Source organism: Etheostoma spectabile, unplaced genomic scaffold (assembly GCF_008692095.1).
Source record: "Etheostoma spectabile isolate EspeVRDwgs_2016 unplaced genomic scaffold, UIUC_Espe_1.0 scaffold00001763, whole genome shotgun sequence".
Classification (NCBI taxonomy): Eukaryota; Metazoa; Chordata; class Actinopteri; order Perciformes; family Percidae; genus Etheostoma; species Etheostoma spectabile.
The window spans coordinates 27,928-34,481 of NW_022602803.1; the positions used below are offsets into that span (position 1 = coordinate 27,928).

A 6,554-nucleotide genomic window follows, 5' to 3' on the forward strand; every position below is an offset into this window, starting at 1 on the left:
GGAATCCCAAAAATCCAACAATACCCAACTCTAGTATTTCGTGGTAGTGGAATACGTTTTAACAGTAACTATCCCAACACCTAACGCCTATCAGCCAAAGAGCCATTTAATATATATTCTCTTTATTATCACTTCTACATAAATACACATACAACATGCCTAAGTAACAAATATGAATATGTTTATTGAGCTCAATAGTTCAAACAAAATAGACAACAACAATGTCAACGTGTTTTGATAAAAACACCATTTCAGAAGGGAACGTTTCTCGACTTACACATAGTGGTAAATACTGTAGGAAAGCAAAGAGTTTTGTATAGTATTTTGTTAATGTACAATACATGTATCCATGAAATTTGGAATTTTGTTGTTTTTTTTTACATTTGCACAATACAGAGGACTAACTCCTGTGAATATGTTTCATAAATATACTGGGACATGGTGTATATCCGTGTTTCTTCATCCCACCCTTACCGCTACGTATCGACTACTGTAGTCCAAAAGAAGCAGAGAAGAAGAAACACAGCAGACATTTGCATCTGGACCAAGGGCCAAATCTTCTGTTACACCAGAATAACCTTTTCTTTAAACCCTCCTGTTTTCCGTTTTTTTCATTACAAAGAATGGGCCTTCGAAAAAAAAGCTGAAAATGTCAACAGTAGAAATATCAAACAACTTTGGAAAAACATAAAAAAAAAAAAAAAGACCTCTACATTAAAAAAGTGACAAAATGTCAGAAAATGCGATAACTTTTTTTCACGGTCGACGGGAAGACAACACAATGGGTCAAACATAAAAGCATTGTGCTCTCTTAGTGGGTTTCAGGACTGCGGAACATTGTCTCTCAAAGTACACACTGCTCATTTGATACTGCTCATTTTTTTTACTACCTTAAAGTTTCTATCTGCTACACAGCCTTAAAGGAAACTTTGAAATAAATAATTTTAAAGCTGTAGTTCACCTTTTCCCAGCCAGTGGTTAAATTAGGACTGGTGTGTTAACTGCGTGCCGTATTCATCAGAGCACACGAGAACTAGTAGTACCTCCTAAATTACTAACGGTGTGCAAAACTGCAATCTTTGGTATTGATCCGATACCAGTTAATACAGGGCAGTGTGTAATGTTGTAATACATCTTTTGTTCAAATAGATTTTTATGAGATTGGTATCAAATGAAGTCAATATTGAAGTCACAGTACAGTGATAGTAGGGAATATTCCCAGCCACAAGTTGGAATCAGACAGAAAATACACAACGGGCTTTCTGACAGAAATGATAATATATGGATTAAAATATATGAATAATTAAGTCAAAGGAGGTTCTTGTATATTCATACGGTGCAATTCAACACAATGTAAAGCAGTGTGTCAGTCGCTGCTCCTCGTGGGCCCCACTGGGGAGGACGTCCGGGCTCCAGTTCTGGCAAAATGTTTCAGAACAGGAGCTGGGTGTACAGCTCCGCCTGCAGAGTGCAGTGTGTCGTCACAGTGTGTGTGTGTGTGTGGTGTGTGTGTGTGTGTGTGTGTGTGTGTGTGTGGTGTGTTGGCAGCTGTCTGCAGTAGTGCTGAGGCCCTGGGTGTTCACACTGATCAGTACAGCGTCTGTGATCTCACATCCGAGTGATCTTTTTCACGTCCTTCTCCATCTCTCCGCCGTCGTCGTGATCAAACTCAAAGGCGCTGTTGTCCACGGCGTGGGCGTTCTTTTTCGCCGAGTCACCGTCGCCAGCTTCCAGGGGCGGAGCCTCCCTGTCCGCATCCGCTGAACCGCCGCCACAGCGCTTTTTAACACCTGGTAGGCTGCAGAGGAAAAACATATGGATTCAGAAACATGCTCTTGCAATACTATGCTTTCATCATATTTTTGAGCAAACCCTACGTTTGAGGTTACTCTTGAGAATATCCTCAGATCAGATCTGTGGTGGGGGGGGGGGGGCAGCTTCCAGGTATGAATGTAATCAGTCAGACTGTGGTTGAGGGGGGGGCAGCTTCCAGGTAGGTAAGTGGAACTGTGTGAATGTGATCGGTCGTCATTGCAAATGAGAATTTGTTTTCATAGACTTACCTGGATAAATAAAGGTTAAATAAAAAAGAAATTACAGTTAACTATGGAAACTGATTAACATTTGACACTAGTTGACAGCCCAACTACCTAAATATTGTTTTGGTGGTAGATGACACATCCAGTTTTGATGAAAATGCTAAGTGTCTTGCTCAGGGACACATTGGTAAAGGCATGCAGTGGGAATCTGCCTGCTAAACTCTCACCTCCCACACACGAGACTGCCACCACCAGCTGAAGATGCTGTAGATGAGTGGGAATGCGAACATGACTTCCAACTCAGCCGGGCTGAAGGACAGCTGGACAATGGTGCTGCACAGCTGCGAGTTCTGGAAACCCGTCTCCAGTGCGATGGTTCGGCATCTGAACAAAGCAGGGATTTGGGGTTTGTTGATGCAGAAGTGATTTCAAGATGTATAGAATTTAATATAAAGGGAAACTTTTTTTTTTTGACCTGGACCCTATTTTCCCATGTTTTTGTGTCTAAGTGAATCATGGGGACAACAATCTTTGAAAATGGTTTGGTATTGTAGCCTGACAAACCAGACCCACATCATCCAGATGTGGGTCTGGTTGGCACAGTATGTTTTTGGTGCCATTTGTGGAGCCTGGGCTGTCTACAGAGACCGCTTTTTCTTTTTTACAGTGTGTTCTGGGGACAGGCAGCTAGCAGATAGTGAGGAGATGTTTTTTACAGTGTGTTATGGGGAAAGGCAGCTAGCAGATAGTGAGGAGAGGTTTTTTACAGTGTGTTCTGGGGACAGGCAGCTAGCAGATAGTGAGGAGATGTTTTTACAGTGTGTTCTGGGGGACAGGCAGCTAGCAGATAGTGAGGAGATGTTTTTACAGTGTGTTCTGGGGACAGGCAGCTAGCAGATAGTGAGGAGAGGTTTTTTACAGTGTGTTAAGGGGACAGGCAGCTAGCAGATAGTGAGGAGATTTTTTTTTACAGTGTGTTAAGGGGACAGGCAGCTAGCAGATAGTGAGGAGATTTTTTTTTACAGGGTTAGGGTTAAAAACAAGTTATGAAGCAAATATTAATGTAAATCAAGCAGTTCAAGATTTATTTGACAAAACTGGTATATGCTGTCACCCTACCTGGCCAGGGTTGACCTGCAAAACGGGCAGAGAAGAACCCCAGGCCAAAACCAATGAAGGGGAAGATAGTTCCAATAATCCACAGGGAGGGAGCGATGTCCCAGGAGGGACTGGTAGAGAATTCCTCCAACCACAGCTATGATGACAATGAGGGCGAAGCCTGCGATGGACCTACCTGTTTCATTGGATAAAGCCACATGTGTACATTAAAAAAAAAAAAAACTTGATCAAACATCATAATCAAAAATTAAGTAGAATCATATTTAGATTCCTACCTTGAGGATCTTTTTTGCTAGGTGGGCCACCTGCGTTTAACAAAAATCCCAGCACCAATTGGGATAAGAAGGGCCACCAGAGTGATACCTGAGGATAAACACACTTCAGTTTAGCACAGGTTTATAAGATGATAATAACCCTGTACAGTGCTCTTGGTAGAAAACTACAAAGTGATTGATTAACCCGATAAAAACAATAGGCATGGAAGCCCTTAAAGTATAAAGTCTTTGTGGAATTCTTCTTCTTACTTACCGATGCTGTCAAACGGGATCTCGATGGTGTCGGAGGAAGTCCAGGTGGGGGGTGTAAATGAGCAGGCAGAGAGGCATCATCCCAAGGCCAGGATGGAGGAGCAGGCTGTCATACTGATACTGGGGAGGGGAGATCATGTCAAGCAAGCTTCTTTTAATAACATATTTCGTTCATGCATTGTAGTTTTTCAATGGGATTCAACATGATATTTTACTAAAGTAAGTAACAACTGGTGCCCTCACTGGCCCGATCATACTGTACACGTACACTACCTTATAAGACAAAAGGGGGGGGGGGGAGTCATGGGGTACAGGTGAAGGGCCCAATTTGGAAAATTTGATCAACCTACATTGGGTCTAACAACCCTTTATGAATATCAGCCTAAATGGACCTACATTTTATCCTATTACTAACCCATGTTGGGTGTGTAGAAGGACACCTTGAATGGGTGTTCCCAAGAGTTGGGTGTAACAGTGCCACTATGTCTATGTGCTGTCGGCCATTTTGGATCTCGGTGCCCAGGACACGTTACATGTGACTTTGCTGGGCTGCGTAGACACACTACACCAAGTCGTATTGGGTCTATGGCCACTGCTGACACTGGGGAGGAGTAGTGTTGGGCCTAGCAGCGGTTATAGCTGACTATCGAGATTCTAATTAGAGACAACGCTTTGTTTCTACTCCACGTACATCATAAACCCTAAAAACGAGCTGAGCAGAACAGACAATCTCGGCACACATTTGCAGATGTCTGTCGTAGCAGAAGTGTAGGCAAAAGTCACGTGTACAAAGACTGAGTTGTAACTGACGACCTGTCGTATTTCCAACCGTTGGAGCAAATATTTGACTTTTAATATCTATGTACGCATTACAGATTGTCTATGAATTTGCAGTTATTGACGGTTTGTTTTTACACCTATAGCATATAAATATAATTATGCATTCACTGATTCTTAAACACATTTGCTGATTAGTGGACACATTCACACATCTAAGTACGCATTCAGGGATTATTTTACATGTTACAGATCTCGCTTCTCACACACAGATTGCACAACTTGCGTGTTATTAACCATTCAACCATCCGGTGTGGTCAGGTTGGCAGGTTTTTCAATATTTTGAAGGTGTTCAGTCATCCAACATTATCACATGAGATAACCAATGAGCTTGCCAAACCAGCCAGCTGGTTGGGGCTGCAACTAACCATTATTTTCATATAATGTTGATTTATAGTGATTCTTCTTTTGATTGTTTCTCAATATTCGATTAGGTTTTGTCTCTAAAATGTCAGAAAATGGGGAAAAATGTGTATCAGGGTTTCCCAAAGGCCAAGACGACGTCCTCAAATGTTCTCATTCTGTCCACAACTCAAAGATATTCAATTTAGAGAAGAAACTAGACGTGTCCCATTAACACGCTGGAAGCAGACGTAATGACTCAAACTGATTAATTGATTGTCAAAAAAGTTGGTGATTAATTTAATAGTTGACAACTAATAAATTCATTGATTTATCTTTGAATTGAATAATCAAGAGAGGGCGCATGGTTTGTGATGATTTATTCCCCTCGTGGTTTTCATAAGAAATGACTTGATTATCAGACTAATTGACGTTTACTTAAATAGTACAACCGATTGATTCCTCGTTGCATACTCAGTCTGTCCCAGCCTGGTTCTTACCTTAGGTCCATGTCTCCATCCAGCCGTAGCAGATGATGTTGGAGCCCGTGCCTCCGGGACAGCAGCCCATGATGATAATGGACAACAGCTGAACTCTGGCAGCACGTTGAAGGCCAGCGACAGGGCGAAGGCGGGTGGTAATAAAGGCATGATTCCAAACTGGCACCGGAAGCCAATGAGGATGCCCCAGGGCCTCTTGATGTGGCTCCACAGCTTTTTTGACCTCCACGGTGCAGCCCATGGAGAACATGAACATGGCGAGCATCACAGTGAGCACGGTGCTCAGGATCAGGCCCAGCGTCTCGTTGAAGTTGCTGGGGGAACGAGCAGTCTGGGCCCGAGCACACTGTGGAGAGAGGGGCGCAGGCAGCAGGCGCAGTTGTGGCATTTAACATGGACATTTGGACAATGTCAGTAGAAGAAGAGGATAATCTGGGGCTGCCAATTAGAAAAGGAAGACTAGATAAATGTTTCCCTCGGGGCTTGGTAGTTCTTAAGAAATCCACAAAACTTCTCCAGTTTCTCCTTCTCCGATATCCAAGAGAAGATGGCCAATAATGGCAAGAACTGTCCAGCTCAGTGCTCTTTATGCCCACCTGCTACAGCCGGATACAATTGGGAGGGGAAGATCAGCTGGGAAGAAAAAAACAAAAATTAACCAATACTTCATTTTTTATGGGGTCAGTGTTCAGAAGCACATGCATATAAAAAAGAGAATCATTCTGAAATGTTAATTGGGATTGCGCCAATCTCAAACATTTTCTGCCCTTTGGCTCTTAAAATTTATGGACAACTATGCTCTGCAGCATCATCAGCTGCAATGCCAGTAAGGAGGGGAAGATGCTTGGAGTTCTCACAGACAGCTAGGGGACACACCCTATGGATAAGGTCTTATGCCACAGGTCCCATTAAAGTTCCGTGGCCTTGTGTTTTCTTTGATTCATTATTTTTAAACCATTAATCATGTAGGTGATGTAATAAAGATTTTCTGACACTGTTCAACAAAAGAAAGTCTTAAATTCAATGTGTATCCAATCTCTACAATGTATTTAAATCCATTTTAATAGCGCAATATATATGACACAATATAAAGGATTGTTAAGGTATACTTGAACATAGTCTATATCCACAGCGTTTCATTTCTGGTATATGGCTCCTGTGCCGCCGGAAATTCTCGTCTGATGTCACTC

At 42.4% G+C, this 6,554-nt stretch overlaps 1 pseudogene; it reads right to left on the reverse strand.

The window, feature by feature from the left end:
* Positions 1–1,608: 1,608 nt before the first annotated feature.
* On the reverse strand, positions 1,609–5,765 carry LOC116675294 (ileal sodium/bile acid cotransporter-like; annotated as a pseudogene).
* Positions 5,766–6,554: the final 789 nt, after the last annotated feature.